Raw genomic sequence first — 23,222 nt, 5'->3', positions numbered from 1 at the left:
CTGCGTGGAAGCTGAGCCTTGCTTGTTGGAAGCTGAGCCTTGCTTATTTAAAGCTGAGACTTCCTGACTAAAGCTGAACCTTGCTGGATTAAAGCTGAGACTTGCTGGGTAAAGCTGAGCCTTGCTGGATTGAAGCTGAACCCTGCTGGGTAACGCTGAGCCTTTCAGCTTTAAAGCTGGGCATTGTTGTGTAAAGCCGACCCATGCTGGATAAAGCTGAGCCTTGTTGGGTAAAGCTGAGCCTTGCTGTTTCGAAGCTGAGCTTTGCTGTGTTAAAGCTGAGCCTTGCTGGTTTAAAAATGAGCCTTGCTAGTTGGAAGCTGAGCCTTGCTTGGTTAAAGCTTAGCATTGCTGGGTTAAAGCTGAGCTTTGCTGTGTTGATGCTATTCCTTGCTGGCTAAAGCTGAGCCTTGTTGAGTTAAAGTTGCGCCCTGTTGGGTAAAGCTGAGCCTTGCTGGGTTAGAGCTGTGACTTGCAGGCTGGAAACTTAGCTTTGTTGAGTAAAGCTGAGTCTTGTTGGCTAAGTCCGAGCCTTGCTGGGTTAATGCTGAGTCTTGCTGGGTTGAAGCTGAGCCTTGCTGTGTAAAGCTGCGCCTTGCTGCGTGGAAGCTGAGCCTTGCTTGTTGGAAGCTGAGCCTTACAGATTTAAAGCTGAGACTTCCTGGGTAAAGCTGAACCTTGCTGGATTAAAGCTGAGACTTGCTGGGTAAAGCTGAGCCTTGCTGGATTGAAGCTGAACCCTGCTGGGTAACGCTGAGCCTTTCAGCTTTAAAGCTGGGCATTGTTGTGTAAAGCCGACCCATGCTGGATAAAGCTGAGCCTTGTTGGGTAAAGCTGAGCCTCGCTGTTTCGAAGCTGAGCTTTGCTGGGTTAAAGCTGAGCCTTGCTGGTTTAAAGCTGAGCCTTGCTAGTTGGAAGCTGAGCCTTGCTTGGTTAAAGCTTAGCCTTGCTGGGTTAAAGCTGAGCTTTGCTGTGTTGATGCTATTCCTTGCTGGCTAAAGCTGAGCCTTGTTGAGTTAAAGCTGAGCCTTTTTGGGTAAAGCTGAGCCTTGTTGGGTAAAGCTGAGCCTTGCTGGTGCGAAGCTGAGACTTGCAGGCTGGAAACTGAGCTTTGTTGAGTAAAGCTGTCTTGTTGGCTAATTCTGAACCTTGCGGGGTTAATGTTGAGTCTTGCCGGGTTGAAGCTGAGCCTTGCTGGGTAAAGTTGAGCCTTGCTGGGTTGAAGCTGATCCTTGATTGTTAAAGCTGAGCCTTACTGGGATAAAGCTAAGCCTCGCTGGGTAAAGTTGAGCCTTGCTGGGTTGAAGCTGAGCCTTGCTGGGTTAAAGCTGAGCATTGCTCGGTTGAAGCTGAGCCTTGCTGGTTTAAAGCTGAGCCTTGCTGGTTTAAAGCTGAGCCTTGCTGGGTTGAAGTTGAGCCTTGCTGGGTTGAAGCTGAGCCTTGTTGGATAAAGCTGAGCCTTGTTGGGTTAGAGCTGAGAATTGCAGGCTGGAAACTTAGCTTTGTTGAGTAAAGCTGAGTATTGTTGGATAAGTCCGAGCCTTGCTGGGTTAATGCTGAGTCTTGCTGGGTTGAAGCTGAGCCTTGCTGTGTAAAGCTGCGCCTTGCTGCGTGGAAGCTGAGCCTTGCTTGTTGGAAGCTGAGCCTTGCTTATTTAAAGCTGAGACTTCCTGGCTAAAGCTGAACCTTGCTGGATTAAAGCTGAGATTTGCTGGGTAAAGCTGAGCCTTGCTGGATTGAAGCTGAACCCTGCTGGGTAACGCTGAGCCTTTCAGCTTTAAAGCTGGGCATTGTTGTGTAAAGCCGACCCATGCTGGATAAAGCTGAGCCTTGTTGGGTAAAGCTGAGCCTTGCTGTTTCGAAGCTGAGCTTTGCTGGGTTAAAGCTGAGCCTTGCTGGTTTAAAGCTGAGCCTTGCTAGTTGGAAGCTGAGCCTTGCTTGGTTAAAGCTTAGCCTTGCTGCGTTAAAGCTGAGCTTTGCTGTGTTGATGCTATTCCTTGCTGGCTAAAGCTGAGCCTTGTTGAGTTAAAGTTGCGCCCTGTTGGGTAAAGCTGAGCCTTGCTGGGTTAGAGCTGAGACTTGCAGGCTGGAAACTTAGCTTTGTTGAGTAAAGCTGAGTCTTGTTGGCTAAGTCCGAGCCTTGCTGGGTTAATGCTGAGTCTTGCTGGGTTGAAGCTGAGCCTTGCTGTGTAAAGCTGCACCTTGCTGCGTGGAAGCTGAGCCTTGCTTGTTGGAAGCTGAGCCTTGCAGATTTAAAGCTGAGACTTCCTGGGTAAAGCTGAACCTTGCTGGATTAAAGCTGAGACTTGCTGGGTAAAGCTGAGCCTTGCTGGTTCGAAGCTGAGCTTTGCTGTGTTAAAGCTGAGCCTTGCTGGTTCGAAGCTGAGCTTCTCTGGATTAAAGCTGAGCCTTGCTGAGTAGAAGCTGAGCCTTGCCGGGTTAAAGCTGAGCCTTGCTGGGTAAAGCTGTGCCTTGCTGGTTGATGCTGAGCCTTACTGGGTTGAAGCTGAGCCTTGCTGTGTTGACACTGATCTTTGCTGGGTATAGCTGAGCCTTGCTAGCTTAAGCTGAGCCTTGCTGGGTGAAAGCTGAGACTTGTTGGGTAAAGCTGAGCCTTGCTGGGATAAAAAAGAGCCTTGCTGGGTGAAGTTGAGCCTTGCGGGGTTGAAGCTGAGCCATGTTTGTTAAAGCTGAGCCTTACTGGGATAAAGCTGAGCCTTGCTGGGTTAAAGCTGAGCCTTGCTGGGTTGAAGCTGAGCCTTGCTCGGTTGAAGCTGAGACTTGCTGGTTTAAAGCTGAGTCTTGCTGGGTTGAAGCTGAGCCTTGCTGGGTTGAAGCTTAGCCTTGTTTGGTAAAGCTGAGCCTTGCTGGGTTAAAGCTGAGACTTGCAGGCTGGAAACTGAGCTTTATTGAGTAAAGCTGTCTAGTTGGCTAATTCTGAACCTTGCGGGGTTAATGTTGAGTCTTGCTGGGTTGAAGCTGAGCCTTGCTGGGTAAAGTTGAGCCTTGCTGGGTTGAAGCTGATCCTTGATTGTTAAAGCTGAGCCTTACTGGGATAAAGCTAAGCCTTGCTGAGTAAAGTTGAGCCTTGCTGGGTTGAAGCTGAGTCTTGCTGGGTTAAAGCTGAGCCTTGCTGGGTTGAAGCTGAGCATTGCTGGGATAAAACAGAGCCTTGCTGGGTGAAGTTGAGCCTTGCGGGGTTGAAGCTGAGCCATGTTTGTTAAAGCTGAGCCTCACTGGGATGAAGCTGAGCCTTGCTGGGTAAAGTTGAGCCTTGCTGGGTTGAAGCTGAGCCTTGCTGGGTTAAAGCTGAGCCTTGCTGTGTTGAAGCTGAGCCTTGCTCGGTTGAAGCTGAGCCTTGCTGGTTTAAAGCTGAGCCTTGCTGGGTTGAAGCTGAGCCTTGCTGGGTTGAAGCTTAGCCTTGTTTGGTAAAGCTGAGCCTTGCTGGGTTAAAGCTGAGACTTGCAGGCTGGAAACTGAGCTTTGTTGAGTAAAGCTGTCTTGTTGGCTAATTCTGAACCTTGCGGGGTTAATGTTGAGTCTTGCTGGGTTGAAGCTGAGCCTTGCTGGGTAAAGTTGAGCCTAGCTGGGTTGAAGCTGATACTTGATTGTTAAAGCTGAGCCTTACTGGGATAAAGCTAAGCCTTGCTGGGTAAAGTTGAGCCTTGCTGGGTTGAAGCTGAGCCTTGCTGGTTTAAATCTGAGCCTTGCTGGGTTGAAGTTGAGCCTTGCTGGATTGAAGCTGAACCCTGCTGGGTAACGCTGAGCCTTTCAGCTTTAAAGCTGGGCATTGTTGTGTAAAGCCGACCCATGCTGGATAAAGCTGAGCCTTGCTGGGTGAAAGCTGAGACTTGTTGGGTAAAGCTGAGCCTTGCTGGGATAAAAAAGAGCCTTGCTGGGTGAAGTTGAGCCTTGCGGGGTTGAAGCTGAGCCATGTTTGTTAAAGCTGAGCCTTACTGGGATAAAGCTGAGCCTTGCTGGGTTAAAGCTGAGCCTTGCTGGGTTGAAGCTGAGCCTTGCTCGGTTGAAGCTGAGCCTTGCTGGTTTAAAGCTGAGACTTGCTGGGTTGAAGCTGAGCCTTGCTGGGTTGAAGCTTAGCCTTGTTTGGTAAAGCTGAGCCTTGCTGGGTTAAAGCTGAGACTTGCAGGCTGGAAACTGAGCTTTGTTGAGTAAAGCTGTCTTGTTGGCTAATTCTGAACCTTGCGGGGATAATGTTGAGTCTTGCTGGGTTGAAGCTGAGCCTTGCTGGGTAAAGTTGAGCCTTGCTGGGTTGAAGCTGATCCTTGATTGTTAAAGCTGAGCCTTACTGGGATAAAGCTAAGCCTTGCTGGGTAAAGTTGAGCCTTGCTGGGTTGAAGCTGAGCCTTGCTGGGTTAAAGCTGAGCCTTGCTGGGTTGAAGCTGAGCCTTGCTGGGATAAAACAGAGCCTTGCTGGGTGAAGTTGAGCCTTGCGGGGTTGAAGCTGAGCCATGTTTGTTAAAGCTGAACCTTCCTGGGATAAAGCTGAGCCTTGCTGGGTAAAGTTGAGCCTTGCTGGGTTGAAGCTGAGCATTGCTGGGTTAAAGCTGAACCTTGCTGGGTTGAAGCTGAGCCTTGCTCGGTTGAAGCTGAGCCTTGCTGGTTTAAAGCTGAGCCTTGCTGGGTTGAAGCTGAGCCTTGCTGGGTTGAAGCTTAGCCTTGTTTGGAAATGCTGAGCCTTGCTGGTTTAAAGCTGAGACTTGCAGGCTGGAAACTGAGCTTTGTTGAGTAAAGCTGTCTTGTTGGCTAATTCTGAACCTTGCGGGGTTTATGTTGAGTCTTGCTGGTTTGAAGCTGAGCCTTGCTGGGTTAAAGCTGAGCCTTGCTGGGTTGAAGCTGAGCCTTGCTGGTTTAAAGCTGAGCCTTTCTGGGTTGAAGTTGAGCCTTGCTGGGTTGAAGCTGAGCCTTGTTGGATAATGCTGAGCCTTGCTGGGTTAATGCTGAGTCTTGCTGGGTTGAAGCTGAGCCTTGCTGTGTAAAGCTGCGCCTTGCTGCGTGGAAGCTGAGCCTTGCTTGTTGGAAGCTGAGCCTTGCTTATTTAAAGCTGAGACTTCCTGACTAAAGCTGAACCTTGCTGGATTAAAGCTGAGACTTGCTGGGTAAAGCTGAGCCTTGCTGGATTGAAGCTGAACCCTGCTGGGTAACGCTGAGCCTTTCAGCTTTAAAGCTGGGCATTGTTGTGTAAAGCCGACCCATGCTGGATAAAGCTGAGCCTTGTTGGGTAAAGCTGAGCCTTGCTGTTTCGAAGCTGAGCTTTGCTGTGTTAAAGCTGAGCCTTGCTGGTTTAAAAATGAGCCTTGCTAGTTGGAAGCTGAGCCTTGCTTGGTTAAAGCTTAGCATTGCTGGGTTAAAGCTGAGCTTTGCTGTGTTGATGCTATTCCTTGCTGGCTAAAGCTGAGCCTTGTTGAGTTAAAGTTGCGCCCTGTTGGGTAAAGCTGAGCCTTGCTGGGTTAGAGCTGTGACTTGCAGGCTGGAAACTTAGCTTTGTTGAGTAAAGCTGAGTCTTGTTGGCTAAGTCCGAGCCTTGCTGGGTTAATGCTGAGTCTTGCTGGGTTGAAGCTGAGCCTTGCTGTGTAAAGCTGCGCCTTGCTGCGTGGAAGCTGAGCCTTGCTTGTTGGAAGCTGAGCCTTACAGATTTAAAGCTGAGACTTCCTGGGTAAAGCTGAACCTTGCTGGATTAAAGCTGAGACTTGCTGGGTAAAGCTGAGCCTTGCTGGATTGAAGCTGAACCCTGCTGGGTAACGCTGAGCCTTTCAGCTTTAAAGCTGGGCATTGTTGTGTAAAGCCGACCCATGCTGGATAAAGCTGAGCCTTGTTGGGTAAAGCTGAGCCTCGCTGTTTCGAAGCTGAGCTTTGCTGGGTTAAAGCTGAGCCTTGCTGGTTTAAAGCTGAGCCTTGCTAGTTGGAAGCTGAGCCTTGCTTGGTTAAAGCTTAGCCTTGCTGGGTTAAAGCTGAGCTTTGCTGTGTTGATGCTATTCCTTGCTGGCTAAAGCTGAGCCTTGTTGAGTTAAAGCTGAGCCTTTTTGGGTAAAGCTGAGCCTTGTTGGGTAAAGCTGAGCCTTGCTGGTGCGAAGCTGAGACTTGCAGGCTGGAAACTGAGCTTTGTTGAGTAAAGCTGTCTTGTTGGCTAATTCTGAACCTTGCGGGGTTAATGTTGAGTCTTGCCGGGTTGAAGCTGAGCCTTGCTGGGTAAAGTTGAGCCTTGCTGGGTTGAAGCTGATCCTTGATTGTTAAAGCTGAGCCTTACTGGGATAAAGCTAAGCCTCGCTGGGTAAAGTTGAGCCTTGCTGGGTTGAAGCTGAGCCTTGCTGGGTTAAAGCTGAGCATTGCTCGGTTGAAGCTGAGCCTTGCTGGTTTAAAGCTGAGCCTTGCTGGTTTAAAGCTGAGCCTTGCTGGGTTGAAGTTGAGCCTTGCTGGGTTGAAGCTGAGCCTTGTTGGATAAAGCTGAGCCTTGTTGGGTTAGAGCTGAGAATTGCAGGCTGGAAACTTAGCTTTGTTGAGTAAAGCTGAGTATTGTTGGATAAGTCCGAGCCTTGCTGGGTTAATGCTGAGTCTTGCTGGGTTGAAGCTGAGCCTTGCTGTGTAAAGCTGCGCCTTGCTGCGTGGAAGCTGAGCCTTGCTTATTTAAAGCTGAGACTTCCTGGCTAAAGCTGAACCTTGCTGGATTAAAGCTGAGATTTGCTGGGTAAAGCTGAGCCTTGCTGGATTGAAGCTGAACCCTGCTGGGTAACGCTGAGCCTTTCAGCTTTAAAGCTGGGCATTGTTGTGTAAAGCCGACCCATGCTGGATAAAGCTGAGCCTTGTTGGGTAAAGCTGAGCCTTGCTGTTTCGAAGCTGAGCTTTGCTGGGTTAAAGCTGAGCCTTGCTGGTTTAAAGCTGAGCCTTGCTAGTTGGAAGCTGAGCCTTGCTTGGTTAAAGCTTAGCCTTGCTGCGTTAAAGCTGAGCTTTGCTGTGTTGATGCTATTCCTTGCTGGCTAAAGCTGAGCCTTGTTGAGTTAAAGTTGCGCCCTGTTGGGTAAAGCTGAGCCTTGCTGGGTTAGAGCTGAGACTTGCAGGCTGGAAACTTAGCTTTGTTGAGTAAAGCTGAGTCTTGTTGGCTAAGTCCGAGCCTTGCTGGGTTAATGCTGAGTCTTGCTGGGTTGAAGCTGAGCCTTGCTGTGTAAAGCTGCACCTTGCTGCGTGGAAGCTGAGCCTTGCTTGTTGGAAGCTGAGCCTTGCAGATTTAAAGCTGAGACTTCCTGGGTAAAGCTGAACCTTGCTGGATTAAAGCTGAGACTTGCTGGGTAAAGCTGAGCCTTGCTGGTTCGAAGCTGAGCTTTGCTGTGTTAAAGCTGAGCCTTGCTGGTTCGAAGCTGAGCTTCTCTGGATTAAAGCTGAGCCTTGCTGAGTAGAAGCTGAGCCTTGCCGGGTTAAAGCTGAGCCTTGCTGGGTAAAGCTGTGCCTTGCTGGTTGATGCTGAGCCTTACTGGGTTGAAGCTGAGCCTTGCTGTGTTGACACTGATCTTTGCTGGGTATAGCTGAGCCTTGCTAGCTTAAGCTGAGCCTTGCTGGGTGAAAGCTGAGACTTGTTGGGTAAAGCTGAGCCTTGCTGGGATAAAAAAGAGCCTTGCTGGGTGAAGTTGAGCCTTGCGGGGTTGAAGCTGAGCCATGTTTGTTAAAGCTGAGCCTTACTGGGATAAAGCTGAGCCTTGCTGGGTTAAAGCTGAGCCTTGCTGGGTTGAAGCTGAGCCTTGCTCGGTTGAAGCTGAGACTTGCTGGTTTAAAGCTGAGTCTTGCTGGGTTGAAGCTGAGCCTTGCTGGGTTGAAGCTTAGCCTTGTTTGGTAAAGCTGAGCCTTGCTGGGTTAAAGCTGAGACTTGCAGGCTGGAAACTGAGCTTTATTGAGTAAAGCTGTCTAGTTGGCTAATTCTGAACCTTGCGGGGTTAATGTTGAGTCTTGCTGGGTTGAAGCTGAGCCTTGCTGGGTAAAGTTGAGCCTTGCTGGGTTGAAGCTGATCCTTGATTGTTAAAGCTGAGCCTTACTGGGATAAAGCTAAGCCTTGCTGAGTAAAGTTGAGCCTTGCTGGGTTGAAGCTGAGCCTTGCTGGGTTAAAGCTGAGCCTTGCTGGGTTGAAGCTGAGCATTGCTGGGATAAAACTGAGCCTTGCTGGGTGAAGTTGAGCCTTGCGGGGTTGAAGCTGAGCCATGTTTGTTAAAGCTGAGCCTCACTGGGATGAAGCTGAGCCTTGCTGGGTAAAGTTGAGCCTTGCTGGGTTGAAGCTGAGCCTTGCTGGGTTAAAGCTGAGCCTTGCTGTGTTGAAGCTGAGCCTTGCTCGGTTGAAGCTGAGCCTTGCTGGTTTAAAGCTGAGCCTTGCTGGGTTGAAGCTGAGCCTTGCTGGGTTGAAGCTTAGCCTTGTTTGGTAAAGCTGAGCCTTGCTGGGTTAAAGCTGAGACTTGCAGGCTGGAAACTGAGCTTTGTTGAGTAAAGCTGTCTTGTTGGCTAATTCTGAACCTTGCGGGGTTAATGTTGAGTCTTGCTGGGTTGAAGCTGAGCCTTGCTGGGTAAAGTTGAGCCTAGCTGGGTTGAAGCTGATACTTGATTGTTAAAGCTGAGCCTTACTGGGATAAAGCTAAGCCTTGCTGGGTAAAGTTGAGCCTTGCTGGGTTGAAGCTGAGCCTTGCTGGTTTAAATCTGAGCCTTGCTGGGTTGAAGTTGAGCCTTGCTGGGTTGAAGCTGAGCCTTGTTGGATAAAGCTGAGCCTTGCTGTGTAAAGCTGCGCCTTGCTGTGTGGAAGCTGAGCCTTGCTTGTTGGAAGCTGAGCCTTGCTGATTTAAAGCTGAGACTTCCTGGGTAAAGCTGAGCCTTGCTGGATTGAAGCTGAACCCTGCTGGGTAACGCTGAGCCTTTCAGCTTTAAAGCTGGGCATTGTTGTGTAAAGCCGACCCATGCTGGATAAAGCTGAGCCTTGTTGGGTAAAGCTGAGCCTTGCTGTTTCGAAGCTGAGCTTTGCTGGGTTAAAGCTGAGCCTTGCTGGTTTAAAGCTGGGCCTTGCTAGTTGGAAGCTGAGCCTTGATTGGTTAAAGCTTAGCCTTGCTGGGTTAAAGCTGAGCTTTGCTGTGTTGATGCTATTCCTTGCTGGCTAAAGCTGAGCGTTGCTGAGTTAAAGTTGCGCCTTGTTGGGTAAAGCTGAGCCTTGCTGGGTTAGAGCTGAGACATGCAGGCTGGAAACTTAGCTTTGTTGAGTAAAGCTGAGTCTTGTTGGCTAAGTCCGAGCCTTGCTGGGTTAATGCTGATCTTGCTGGGTTGAAGCTGAGCCTTGCTGTGTAAAGCTGCGCCTTGCTGCTTGGAAGCTGAGCCTTGCTTGTTGGAAGCTGAGCCTTGCTGATTTAAAGCTGAGACTTCCTGGGTAAAGCTGAACCTTGCTGGATTAAAGCTGAGACTTGCTGGGTAAAGCTGAGCCTTGCTGGATTGAAGCTGAACCCTGCTGGGTAACGCTGAGCCTTTCAGCTTTAAAGCTGGGCATTGTTGTGTAAAGCCGACCCATGCTGGATAAAGCTGAGCCTTGTTGGGTAAAGCTGAGCCTTGCTGTTTCGAAGCTGAGCTTTGCTGGGTTAAAGCTGAGCCTTGCTGGTTTAAAGCTGAACCTTGCTAGTTGGAAGCTGAGCCTTGCTTGGTTAAAGCTTAGTCTTGCTGGGTTAAAGCTGAGCTTTGTTGTGTTGATGCTATTCCTTGCTGGCTAAAGCTGAGCCTTGTTGAGTTAAAGCTGCGCCTTGTTGGGTAAAGCTGAGCCTTGCTGGTTCGAAGCTGAGCCTTGCTGGGTTGAAGCTTAGCCTTGTTTGGTAAAGCTGAGCCTTGCTGGGTTAAAGCTGAGACTTGCAGGCTGGAAACTGAGCTTTGTTGAGTAAAGCTGTCTTGTTGGCTAATTCTGAACCTTGTGGGGTTAATGTTGAGTCTTGCTGGGTTAAAGCTGAGCCTTGCTGGGTAAAGTTGAGCCTTGCTGTGTTGAAGCTGATCCTTGATTGTTAACGCTGAGCCTTACTTTGATAAAGCTAAGCCTTGCTGGGTAAAGTTGAGCCTTACTGGGTTGAAGCTGAGCCTTGCTGGGTTAAAGCTGAGCCTTGCTGGGTTGAAGCTGAGCCTTGCTGGTTTAAAGCTGAGCCTTGCTGGGTTGAAGTTGAGCCTTGCTGGGTTGAAGCTGAGCCTTGTTGGATAAAGCTGAGCCTTGCTGGGTTAGAGCTGAGAATTGCAGGCTGGAAACTTAGCTTTGTTGAGTAAAGCTGAGTCTTGTTGGCTAAGTCCGAGCCTTGCTGGGTTAATGCTGAGTCTTGCTGGGTTGAAGCTGAGCCTTGCTGTGTAAAGCTGCGCCTTGCTGCGTGGAAGCTGAGCCTTGCTTGTTGGAAGCTGAGCCTTGCTGATTTAAAGCTGAGACTTCCTGGGTAAAGCTGAACCTTGCTGGATTAAAGCTGAGACATGCTGGGTAAAGCTGAGCCTTGCTGGATTGAAGCTGAACCCTGCTGGGTAACGCTGAGCCTTTCAGCTTTAAAGCTGGGCATTGTTGTGTAAAGCCGACCCATGCTGGATAAAGCTGAGCCTTGTTGGGTAAAGCTGAGCCTTGCTGTTTCGAAGCTGAGCTTTGCTGGGTTAAAGCTGAGCCTTGCTGGTTTAAAGCTGAGCCTTGCTAGTTGGAAGCTGAGCCTTGCTTGGTTAAAGCTTAGCCTTGCTGGGTTAAAGCAGAGCTTTGCTGTGTTGATGCTATTCCTTGCTGGCTAAAGCTGAGCCTTGTTGAGTTAAAGCTGCGCCTTGTTGGGTTATGCTGAGCCTTGTTGGGTAAAGCTGAGCCTTGCTGGTTCGAAGCTGAGCTTTGCTGTGTTAAAGCTGAGCCTTGCTGGTTCGAAGCTGAGCTTCTCTGGATTAAAGCTGAGCCTTGCTGAGTAGAAGCTGAGCCATGCCGGGTTAAAGCTGAGCCTTGTTGGGTAAAGCTGAGCCTTGCTGGGATAAAACAGAGCCTTGCTGGGTGAAGTTGAGCCTTGCGGGGTTGAAGCTGAGCCATGTTTGTTAAAGTGGAGCCTTACTCGGATAAAGCTGAGCCCTGCTGGGTAAAGTTGAGCCTTGCTGGCTTGAAGCTGAGCCTTGCCGGGTTAAATCTGAGCCTTGCTGGGTAAAGCTGTGCCTTGCTGGTTGATGCTGAGCCTTCCTGGGTTGAAGCTGAGCCTTGCTGTGTTGACACTGATCTTTGCCAGGTATAGCTGAGCCTTGCTGTCTTAAGCTGAGCCTTGCTGGGTGACAGCTGATCCTTGCTGTGCGAAGCTGATCCTTGCTGGGTTATAGCTGTGCCTTGCTGGGTTGAAGCTGAGCCTTGCTCATTTAAAGCTGAGCCTGGCTTGGTGTTGGCTGAGCATTGTCGGGAAAAGCTGAGCCGTCTTGGGTAAAGCTGAGCCTTGCTGGGTTGAAGCTGAGGCTTGCTGTTTCGAAGCTGAGCTTTGCTGGGTTAAAGCTGAGCCTTGCTGGTTTAAAGCTGAGCTTCACTGGGTTTAAGCTGAGCCTTCCTGCATTGAAGCTGTGCCTTGATGGGTAAAGCTGAGCCTTTCTGGGTAAAGCTGAGCCTTGCTGGTTGATGCTGAGCCTTCCTGGGTTGAAGCTGAGCCCTGCTGGTTTAAAGCTGAGCCTTGCTGGGTTGAAGTTGAGCCTTGCTGGGTTGAAGCTGAGCCTTGTTGGATAAAGCTGAGCCTTGCTGGGTTAGAGCTGAGACTTGCAGGCTGGAAACTTAGCTTTGTTGAGTAAAGCTGAGTCTTGTTGGCTAAGTCCGAGCCTTGCTGGATTAATGCTGAGTCTTGCTGGGTTGAAGCTGAGCCTTGCTGTGTAAAGCTGCGCCTTGCTGCGTGGAAGCTGAGCCTTGCTTGTTGGAAGCTGAGCCTTGCTAATTTAAAGCTGAGACTTCCTGGGTAAAGCTGAACCTTGCTGGATTAAAGCTGAGACTTGCTGGGTAAAGCTGAGCCTTGCTGGATTGAAGCTGAACCCTGCTGGGTAACGCTGAGCCTTTCAGCTTTAAAGCTGGGCATTGTTGTGTAAAGCCGACCCATGCTGGATAAAGCTGAGCCTTGTTGGGTAAAGCTGAGCCTTGCTGTTTCGAAGCTGAGCTTTGCTGGGTTAAAGCTGAGCCTTGCTGGTTTAAAGCTGAGCATTGCTAGTTGGAAGCTGAGCCTTGCTTGGTTAAAGTTTAGCCTTGCTGGGTTAAAGCTGAGCTTTGCAGTGTTGATGCTATTCCTTGCTGGCTAAAGCTGAGACTTGTTGAGTTAAAGCTGCGCCTTGTTGGGTGAAGCTGAGCCTTGTTGGGTAAAGCTGAGCCTTGCTGGTTCAAAGCTGAGCTTTGCTGTGTTAAAGCTGAGCCTTGCTGGTTCGAAGCTGAGCTTCTCTGGATTAAAGCTGAGCCTTGCTGAGTAGAAGCTGAGCCTTGCCGGGTTAAATCTGAGCCTTGCTGGGTAAAGCTGTGCCTTGCTGGTTGATGCTGAGCCATACTGGGTTGAAGCTGAGCCTTGCTGTGTTGACACTGATCTTTGCCAGGTATAGCTGAGCCTTGCTGTCTTAAGCTGAGCCTTGCTGGGTGACAGCTGATCCTTGCTGTGTGGAAGCTGATCCTTGCTGGGTTATAGCTGTGCCTTGCTGGGTTGAAGCTGAGCCTTGCTGATTTAAAGCTGAGCCTGGCTTGGTGTTGGCTGAGCATTGTCGGGAAAAGCTGAGCCGTGTTGGGTAAAGCTGAGCCTTGCTGGGTTGAAGCTGAGGCTTGCTGTTTCGAAGCTGAGCTTTGCTGGGTTAAAGCTGAGCCTTGCTGGTTTAAAGCTGAGCTTCACTGGGTTTAAGCTGAGCCTTCCTGCATTGAAGCTGTGCCTTGATGGGTAAAGCTGAGCCTTTCTGGGTTGAAGCTGAGCCTTGCTGGTTGATGCTGAGCCTTACTGGGTTGAAGCTAAGCCTTGCTGGTTTAAAGCTGAGCCTTGCTGGGTTGAAGTTGAGCCTTGCTGGGTTGAAGCTGAGCCTTGTTGGATAAAGCTGAGCCTTGCTGGGTTAGAGCTGAGACTTGCAGGCTGGAAACTTAGCTTTGTTGAGTAAAGCTGAGTCTTGTTGGCTAAGTCCGAGCCTTGCTGGATTAATGCTGAGTCTTGCTGGGTTGAAGCTGAGCCTTGCTGTGTAAAGCTGCGCCTTGCTGCGTGGAAGCTGAGCCTTGCTTGTTGGAAGCTGAGCCTTGCTGATTTAAAGCTGTGACTTCCTGGGTAAAGCTGAACCTTGCTGAATTAAAGCTGAGACTTGCTGGGTAAAGCTGAGCCTTGCTGGATTGAAGCTGAACCCTGCTGGGTAACGCTGAGCCTTTCAGCTTTAAAGCTGGGCATTGTTGTGTAAAGCCGACCCATGCTGGATAAAGCTGAGCCTTGTTGGGTAAAGCTGAGCCTTGCTGTTTCGAAGCTGAGCTTTGCTGGGTTAAAGCTGAGCCTTGCTGGTTTAAAGCTGAGCCTTGCTAGTTGGAAGCTGAGCCTTGCTTGGTTAAAGCTTAGCCTTGCTGGGTTAAAGCAGAGCTTTGCTGTGTTGATGCTATTCCTTGCTGGCTAAAGCTGAGCCTTGTTGAGTTAAAGCTGCGCCTTGTTGGGTTATGCTGAGCCTTGTTGGGTAAAGCTGAGCCTTGCTGGTTCGAAGCTGAGCTTTGCTGTGTTAAAGCTGAGCCTTGCTGGTTCGAAGCTGAGCTTCTCTGGATTAAAGCTGAGCCTTGCTGAGTAGAAGCTGAGCCATGCCGGGTTAAAGCTGAGCCTTGTTGGGTAAAGCTGAGCCTTGCTGGGATAAAACAGAGCCTTGCTGGGTGAAGTTGAGCCTTGCGGGGTTGAAGCTGAGCCATGTTTGTTAAAGTGGAGCCTTACTCGGATAAAGCTGAGCCCTGCTGGGTAAAGTTGAGCCTTGCTGGCTTGAAGCTGAGCCTTGCCGGGTTAAATCTGAGCCTTGCTGGGTAAAGCTGTGCCTTGCTGGTTGATGCTGAGCCTTCCTGGGTTGAAGCTGAGCCTTGCTGTGTTGACACTGATCTTTGCCAGGTATAGCTGAGCCTTGCTGTCTTAAGCTGAGCCTTGCTGGGTGACAGCTGATCCTTGCTGTGCGAAGCTGATCCTTGCTGGGTTATAGCTGTGCCTTGCTGGGTTGAAGCTGAGCCTTGCTCATTTAAAGCTGAGCCTGGCTTGGTGTTGGCTGAGCATTGTCGGGAAAAGCTGAGCCGTCTTGGGTAAAGCTGAGCCTTGCTGGGTTGAAGCTGAGGCTTGCTGTTTCGAAGCTGAGCTTTGCTGGGTTAAAGCTGAGCCTTGCTGGTTTAAAGCTGTGACTTCCTGGGTAAAGCTGAACCTTGCTGAATTAAAGCTGAGACTTGCTGGGTAAAGCTGAGCCTTGCTGGATTGAAGCTGAACCCTGCTGGGTAACGCTGAGCCTTTCAGCTTTAAAGCTGGGCATTGTTGTGTAAAGCCGACCCATGCTGGATAAAGCTGAGCCTTGTTGGGTAAAGCTGAGCCTTGCTGTTTCGAAGCTGAGCTTTGCTGGGTTAAAGCTGAGCCTTGCTGGTTTAAAGCTGAGCCTTGCTAGTTGGAAGCTGAGCCTTGCTTGGTTAAAGCTTAGCCTTGCTGGGTTAAAGCTGAGACTTGTTGGGTAAAGCTGAGCCTTGCTGGGATAAAACAGAGCCTTGCTGTGTGAAGTTGAGCCTTGCGGGGTTGAAGCTGAGCCATGTTTGTTAAAGCTGAGACTTACTGGGATAAAGCTGAGCCTTGCTGGGTAAAGTTGAGCCTTGCTGGGTTGAAGCTGAGCCTTGTTCGGTTTAAGCTGAGCCTTGCTGGTTTAAAGCTGAGCCTTGCTGGGTTGAAGCTGAGCCTTGCTGGGTTGAAGCTTAGCCTTGTTTGGTAAAGCTGAGCCTTGCTGGGTTAAAGCTGAGACTTGCAGGCTGGAAACTGAGCTTTGTTGAGTAAAGCTTTCTTGTTGGCTAATTCTGAACCTTGCGGTGTTAATGTTGAGTCTTGCTGGGTTGAAGCTGAGCCTTGCTGGGTAAAGTTGAGCCTTGCTGGGTTGAAGCTGATCCTTGATTGTTAAAGCTGAGCCTTACTGGGATAAAGCTAAGCCTTGCTGGGTAAAGTTGAGCCTTGCTGGTTTGAAGCTGAGCCTTGCTGGGTTAAAGCTGAGCCTTGCTGGGTTGAAGCTGAGCCTTGCTGGTTTAAAGCTGAGCCTTGCTGGGTTGAAGTTGAGCCTTGCTGGGTTGAAGCTGAGCCCTGTTGGATAAAGCTGAGCCTTGCTGGGTTAGAGCTGAGACTTGCAGGCTGGAAACTTAGCTTTGTTAAGTAAAGCTGAGTCTTGTTGGCTAAGTCCGAGCCTTGCTGGGTTAATGCTGAGTCTTGCTAGGTTGAAGCTGAGCCTTGCTGTGTAAAGCTGCACCTTGCTGCGTGGAAGCTGAGCCTTGCTTGTTGGAAGCTGAGCCTTGCTGATTTAAAGCTGAGACTTCCTGGGTAAAGCTGAACCTTGCTGGATTAAAGCTGAGACTTGCTGGGTAAAGCTGAGCCTTGCTGGATTGAAGCTGAACCCTGCTGGGTAACGCTGAGCCTTTCAGCTTTAAAGCTGGGCATTGTGTGTAAAGCCGACCCATGCTGGATAAAGCTGAGCCTTGTTGGGTAAAGCTGAGCCTTGCTGGGTTAAAGCTGAGCCTTGCTGGTTTAAAGCTGAGCCTTGCTAGTTGGAAGCTGAGCCTTGCTTGGTTAAAGCTTAGCCTTGCTGGGTTAAAGCTGAGCTTTGCTGTGTTGATGCTATTCCTTGCTGGCTAAAGCTGAGCCTTGTTGAGTTAAAGCTGCGCCTTGTTGGGTAAAGCTGAGCCTTGTTGGGTAAAGCTGAGCCTTGCTGGTTCGAAGCTAAGCTTTGCTGTGTTAAAGCTGAGCCTTGCTGGTTCGAAGCTGAGCTTCTCTGGATTAAAGCTGTGTCTTGCTGAGTAGAAGCTGTGCCTTGCCGGGTTGAAGCTGAGCCTTGCTGGGTAAAGCTGTGCCTTGCTGGTTGATGCTGAGCCTTACTGGGTTGAAGCTGAGCCTTGCTGTGTTGACACTGATCTTTGCTGGGTATAGCTGAGCCTTGCTGGCTTAAGCTGAGCCTTGCTGGGTGAAAGCTGAGACTTGTTGGGTAAAGCTGAGCCTTGCTGGGATAAAACAGAGCCTTGCTGGGTGAAGTTGAGCCTTGCGGGGTTGAAGCTGAGCCATGTTTGTTAAAGCTGAGCCTTACCGGGATAAAGCTGAGCCTTGCTGGGTAAAGTTGAGCCTTGCTGGGTTGAAGCTGAGCCTTGCTGGGTTGAAGCTGAGCCTTGCTCGGTTGAAGCTGTGCCTTGCTGGTTTAATGCTGAGCCTTGCTGGGTTAAGCTGAGAATTGCAGGCTGGAAACTTAGCTTTGTTGAGTAAAGCTGAGTCTTGTTGGCTAAGTCCGAGCCTTGCTGGGTTAATGCTGAGTCTTGCTGGGTTGAAGCTGAGCCTTGCTGTGTAAAGCTGCGCCTTGCTGTGTGGAAGCTGAGCCTTGCTTGTTGGAAGCTGAGCCTTGCAGATTTAAAGCTGAGACTTCCTGGGTAAAGCTGAACCTTGCTGGATTAAAGCTGAGACTTGCTGGGTAAAGCTGAGCCTTGCTGGTTCGAAGCTGAGCTTTGCTGTGTTAAAGCTGAGCCTTGCTGGTTCGAAGCTGAGCTTCTCTGGATTAAAGCTGAGCCTTGCTGAGTAGAAGCTGAGCCTTGCCGGGTTAAAGCTGAGCCTTGCTGGGTAAAGCTGTGCCTTGCTGGTTGATGCTGAGCCTTACTGGGTTGAAGCTGAGCCTTGCTGTGTTGACACTGATCTTTGCTGGGTATAGCTGAGGCTTGCTAGCTTAAGCTGAGCCTTGCTGGGTGAAAGCTGAGACTTGTTGGGTAAAGCTGAGCCTTGCTGGGATAAAAAAGAGCCTTGCTGGGTGAAGTTGAGCCTTGCGGGGTTGAAGCTGAGCCATGTTTGTTAAAGCTGAGCCTTACTGGGATAAAGCTGAGCCTTGCTGGGTTAAAGCTGAGCCTTGCTGGGTTGAAGCTGAGCTTCTCTGGATTAAAGCTGAGCCTTGCTGGGTTAAAGCTGAGCTTTGCTGTGTTGATGCTATTCCTTGCTGGCTAAAGCTGAGACTTGTTGAGTTAAAGCTGCGCCTTGTTGGGTAAAGCTGAGCCTTGTTGGGTAAAGCTGAGCCTTGCTGGTTCGAAGCTGAGCTTTGCTGTGTTAAAGCTGAGCCTTGCTGGTTCGAAGCTGAGCTTCTCTGGATTAAAGCTGAGCCTTGCTGAGTAGAGGCTGAGCCTTGCCGGGTTAAATCTGAGCCTTGCTGGGTAAAGCTGTGCCTTGCTGGTTGATGCTGAGCCTTACTGGGTTGAAGCTGAGCCTTGCTGTGTTGACACTGATCTTTGCTGGGTATAGCTGAGCCTTGCTGGCTTAAGCTGAGCCTTGCTGGGTGAAAGCTGAGACTTGTTGGGTAAAGCTGAGCCTTGCTGGGATAAAACAGATCCTTGCGGGGTGAAGTTGAGCCTTGCGGGGTTGAAGATGAGCCATGTTTGTTAAAGCGGAGCCTTATTGGGATAAAGCTGAGCCTTGCTGGGTAAAGTTGAGCCTTGCTGGGTTGAAGCTGAGCCTTGCTGGGTTAAAGCTGAGCCTTGCTGGGTTGAAGCTGAGCCTTGCTGTATCGAAGCTGAGCTTTGCTGGGTTAAAGCTGAGCCTTGCTGGTTTAAAGCTGAGCTTTGCTAGTTGGAAGCTGAGCCTTGCTTGGTTAAAGCTTAGCCTTGCTGGGTTAAAGCTGAGCTTTGCCGTGTTGATGCTATTCCTTGCTGGCTAAAGCTGAGCCTTGTTGAGTTAAAGCTGTGTCTTGCTGAGTAAAGCTGAGCCTTGCTGGTTCGAAGCTGAGCTTTGCTGTGTTAAAGCTGAGCCTTGCTGGTTCGAAGCTGAGCTTCTCAGAATTAAAGCTGAGCCTTGCTGAGTAGAAGCTGAGCCTTGCCGGGTTAAAGCTGAGCCTTGTTGGGTAAAGCTGAGCCTTGCTGGGATAAAACAGAGACTTGCTGGGTGAAGCTGAGCCTTGCCGGGTTAAATCTCAGCCTTGCTGGGTAAAGCTGTGCCTTGCTGGTTGATGCTGAGCCTTACTGGGTTGTAGCTGAGCCTTGCTGAATTGACACTGATCCTTGCTGGGTATAGCTGAGCCTTGCTGGCTTAAGCTGAGCCTTGCTGGGTGAAAGTTGAGACTTGTTGGGTAAAGCTGAACCTGCTGGGATAAAACAGAGCCTTGGTGGGTGAAGTTGAGCCTTGCGGGATGAAGCTGAGCCATGTTTGTTAAAGCTGAGCCTTACTGGGATAAAGCTGAGCCTTGCTGGGTAAAGTTGAGCCTTGCTGGTTTGAAGCTGAGCCTTGCTGCTTTAAAGCTGAGCCTTGCTGGTTTGAAGCTGAGCCTTGCTGGGTTGAAGCTTAGCCTTGTTTGGTAAAGCTGAGCCTTGCTGGGTTAAAGCTGAGACTTGCAGGCTGGAAACTGAGCTTTGTTGAGTAAAGCTGTCTTGTTGGCTAATTCTGAACCTTGCGGGGTTAATGTTGAGTCTTGCTGGGTTGAAGCTGAGCCTTGCTGGGTAAAGTTGAGCCTTGCTGGGTTGAAGCTGATCCTTGATTGTTAAAGCTGAGCCTTACTGGGATAAAGCTAAGCATTGCTGGGTAAAGTTGAGCCTTGCTGGGTTGAAGCTGAGACTTGCTGGTTTAAAGCTGAGCCTTGCTGGGTTGAAGTTGAGTCTTGCTGGGTTGAACCTGAGCCTTGTTGGATAAAGATGAGCCTTGCTGGGTTAGAGCTGAGAATTGCAGGCTGGAAACTTAGCTTTGTTGAGTAAAGCTGAGTCTTGTTGGCTAAGTCCGAGCCTTGCTGGGTTAATGCTGAGTCCTGCTGGGTTGAAGCTGAGCCTTGCTGTGTAAAGCTGCGTCTTGCTGCGTGGAAGCTGAGCCTTGCTTGTTGGAAGCTGAGCCTTGCTGATTTAAAGCTGAGACTTCCTGGGTAAAGCTGAACCTTGCTGGATTAAAGCTGAGACTTGCTGGGTAAAGCTGAGCCTTGCTGGATTGAAGCTGAGCCTTGCTGGGTTGAAGCTGAGCCTTGCTCGGTTGAAGCTGAGCCTTGCTGGTTTAAAGCTGAGCCTTGCTGGGTTGAAGCTGAGCCTTGCTGCGTTAAAGCTTAGCCTTGTTTGGTAAAGCTGAGCCTTGCTGGGTTAAAGCTGAGACTTGCAGGCTGGAAACTGAGCTTTGTTGAGTAAAGCTGTCTTGTTGGCTAATTCTGAACCTTGCGGGGTTAATGTTGAGTCTTGCTGGGTTGAAGCTGAGCCTTGCTGGGTAAAGTTGAGCCTTGCTGGGTTGAAGCTGATCCTTGATTGTTAAAGCTGAGCCTTACTGGGATAAAGCTAAGCCTTGCTGGTTTAAAGCTGAGCCTTGCTGGGTTGAAGTTGAGCCTTGCTGGGTTGAAGCTGAGCCTTGTGGATAAAGCTGAACCTTTCTGGGTTAGAGCTGAGACTTGCAGGCTGGAAACTTAGCTTTGTTGAGTAAAGCTGAGTCTTGTTGGCTAAGTCCGAGCCTTGCTGGGTTAATGCTGAGTTTTGCTGGGTTGAAGCTGAGACTTGCTGGGTTAAAGCTGAGCCTTGCTGGGTTGAAGCTGAGCCTTGCTCGGTTTAAGCTGAGCCTTGCTGGTTTAAAGCTGAGCCTTGCTGGGTTGAACCTGAGCCTTGCTGGGTTGAAGTTTAGCCTTGTTTGGTAAAGCTGAGCCTTGCTGGGTTAAAGCTGAGACTTGCAGGCTGGAAACTGAGCTTTGTTGAGTAAAGCTGTCTTGTTGGCTAATTCTGAACCTTGCGGTGTTAATGTTGAGTCTTGCTGGGTTGAAGCTGAGCATTGCTGGGTAAAGTTGAGCCTTGCTGGGTTGAAGCTGATCCTTGATTGTTAAAGCTGAGCCTTACTGGGATAAATATAAGCCTTGCTGGGTAAAGTTGAGCCTTGCTGATTTGAAGCTAAGCCTTGCTGGGTTAAAGCTGAGCCTTGCGGGGTTGAAGCTGAGCCTTGCTGGTTTAAAGCTGAGCCTTGCTGGGTTGAAGTTGAGCCTTGCTGGGTTGAAGCTGAGCCCTGTTGGATAAAGCTGAGCCTTGCTGGGTTAGAGCTGAGACTTGCAGGCTGGAAACTTAGCTTTGTTAAGTAAAGCTGAGTCTTGTTGGCTAAGTCCGAGCCTTGCTGGGTTAATGCTGAGTCTTGCTAGGTTGAAGCTGAGCCTTGCTGTGTAAAGCTGCACCTTGCTGCGTGGAAGCTGAGCCTTGCTTGTTGGAAGCTGAGCCTTGCTGATTTAAAGCTGAGACTTCCTGGGTAAAGCTGAACCTTGCTGGATTAAAGCTGAGACTTGCTGGGTAAAGCTGAGCCTTGCTGGATTGAAGCTGAACCCTGCTGGGTAACGCTGAGCCTTTCAGCTTTAAAGCTGGGCATTGTGTGTAAAGCCGACCCATGCTGGATAAAGCAAAGCCTTGTTGGGTAAAGCTGAGCCTTGCTGTTTCGAAGCTGAGCTTTGCTGGGTTAAAGCTGAGCCTTGCTGGTTTAAAGCTGAGCCTTGCTAGTTGGAAGCTGAGCCTTGCTTGGTTAAAGCTTAGCCTTGCTGGGTTAAAGCTGAGCTTTGCTGTGTTGATGCTATTCCTTGCTGGCTAAAGCTGAGCCTTGTTGAGTTAAAGCTGCGCCTTGTTGGGTAAAGCTGAGCCTTGTTGGGTAAAGCTGAGCCTTGCTGGTTCGAAGCTAAGCTTTGCTGTGTTAAAGCTGAGCCTTGCTGGTTCGAAGCTGAGCTTCTCTGGATTAAAGCTGTGTCTTGCTGAGTAGAAGCTGTGCCTTGCCGGGTTGAAGCTGAGCCTTGCTGGGTAAAGCTGTGCCTTGCTGGTTGATGCTGAGCCTTACTGGGTTGAAGCTGAGCCTTGCTGTGTTGACACTGATCTTTGCTGGGTATAGCTGAGCCTTGCTGGCTTAAGCTGAGCCTTGCTGGGTGAAAGCTGAGACTTGTTGGGTAAAGCTGAGCCTTGCTGGGATAAAACAGAGCCTTGCTGGGTGAAGTTGAGCCTTGTGGGGTTGAAGCTGAGCCATGTTTGTTAAAGCTGAGCCTTACCGGGATAAAGCTGAGCCTTGCTGGGTAAAGTTGAGCCTTGCTGGGTTGAAGCTGAGCCTTGCTGGGTTAAAGCTGAGCCTTGCTGGGTTGAAGCTGAGCCTTGCTCGGTTGAAGCTGTGCCTTGCTGGTTTAATGCTGAGCCTTGCTGGGTTAAGCTGAGCCTTGCTGGGTTGAAGCTTAGCCTTGTTTGGTAAAGCTGAGCCTTGCTGGGTTAAAGCTGAGACTTGCAGGCTGGAAACTGAGCTTTGTTGAGTAAAGCTGTCTTGTTGGCTAATTCTGAACCTTGCGGTGTTAATGTTGAGTCTTGCTGGGTTGAAGCTGAGCCTTGCTGGGTAAAGTTGAGCCTTGCTGGGTTGAAGCTGATCCTTGATTGTTAAAGCTGAGCCTTACTGGGATAAAGCTAAGCCTTGCTGGGTAAAGTTGAGCCTTGCTGGGTTGAAGCTGAGCCTTGCTGGGTTAAAGCTGAGCCTTCCTGGGTTGAAGCTGAGCCTTGCTGGTTTAAAGCTGAGCCTTGCTGGGTTGAAGTTGAGCCTTGCTGGGTTGAAGCTGAGCCTTGTTGGATAAAGCTGAGCCTTGCTGGGTTAGAGCTGAGACTTGCAGGCTGGATACTTAGCTTTGTTGAGTAAAGCTGAGTCTTGTTGGCTAAGTCCGAGCCTTGCTGGGTTAATGCTGAGTCTTGCTGGGTTGAAGCTGAGCCTTGCTGTCTAAAGCTGCGCCTTGCTGCGTGGAAGCTGAGCCTTGCTGATTTAAAGCTGAGACTTCCTGGGTAAAGCTGAACCTTGCTGGATTAAAGCTGAGACTTGCTGGGTAAAGCTGAGCCTTGCTGGATTGAAGCTGAACCCTGCTGGGTAACGCTGAGCCTTTCAGCTTTAAAGCTGGGCATTGTTGTGTAAAGCCGACCCATGCTGGATAAAGCTGAGCCTTGTTGGGTAAAGCTGAGCCTTGCTGTTTCGAAGCTGAGCTTTGCTGGGTTAAAGCTGAGCCTTGCTGGTTTAAAGCTGAGCCTTGCTAGTTGGAAGCTGAGCCTTGCTTGGTTAAAGCTTAGCCTTGCTGGGTTAAAGCTGAGCTTTGCTGTGTTGATGCTATTCCTTGCTGGCTAAAGCTGAGCCTTGTTGAGTTAAAGCTGAGCCTTGTTGGGTAAAGCTGAGCCTTGTTGGGTAAAGCTGAGCCTTGCTGGTTCGAAGCTGAGCTTTGCTGTGTTAAAGCTGAGCCTTGCTGGTTCGAAGCAGAGCTTCTCTGGATTAAAGCTGAGCCTTGCTGAGTAGAAGCTGAGCCTTGCCTGGTTAAAGCTGAGCCTTGCTGGGTAAAGCTGTGCCTTGCTGGTTGATGCTGAGCCTTACTGGGTTGAAGCTGAGCCTTGCTGTGTTGACACTGATCTTTGCTGGGTATAGCTGAGCCTTGCTGGCTTAAGCTGAGCCTTGCTGGGTGAAAGCTGAGACTTGTTCGGTAAAGCTGAGCCGTGCTGGGATAAAACAGAGCCTTGCTGGGTGAAGTTGAGCCTTGCGGGGTTGAAGCTGAGCCATGTTTGTTAAAGCTGAGCCTTACTGGGATAAAGCTGAGCCTTGCTGGGTAAAGTTGAGCCTTGCTGGGTTGAAGCTGAGCCTTGCTGGGTTAAAGCTGAGCCTTGCTGGGTTGAAGCTGAGCCTTGCTTGGTTGAAGCTGAGCCTTGCTGGTTTAAAGCTCAGCCTTGCTGGGTTGAAGCTGAGCCTTGCTGGGTTGAAGCTTAGCCTTGTTTGGTAAAGCTGAGCCTTGCTGGGTTAAAGCTGAGACTTGCAGGCTGGAAACTGAGCTTTGTTGAGTAAAGCTGTCTTGTTGGCTAATTCTGAACCTTGCGGGGTTATTTTTGAGTCTTGCTGGGTTGAAGCTGAGCCTTGCTGGGTTGAAGCTGAGCCTTGCTGTGTAAAGCTGCGCCTCGCTGGGTTAAACCTGAGCCTTGCTGGGTAAAGCTGAGCCTTGCTGGGTTAAAGCTGAGCCTTGCTTGATAAAACTGAGCCTGGCTGGGTTAAAGCTGCTCCTTGCTGTGTGGATGCTGATCCTTGCTGGGTTAAAGC

The sequence above is a fragment of the Carcharodon carcharias genome, chromosome 8, assembly GCF_017639515.1.
Source record: "Carcharodon carcharias isolate sCarCar2 chromosome 8, sCarCar2.pri, whole genome shotgun sequence".
In the NCBI taxonomy this organism is placed as follows: domain Eukaryota; kingdom Metazoa; phylum Chordata; class Chondrichthyes; order Lamniformes; family Lamnidae; genus Carcharodon; species Carcharodon carcharias.
This window is presented reverse-complemented; position numbering follows the sequence as displayed.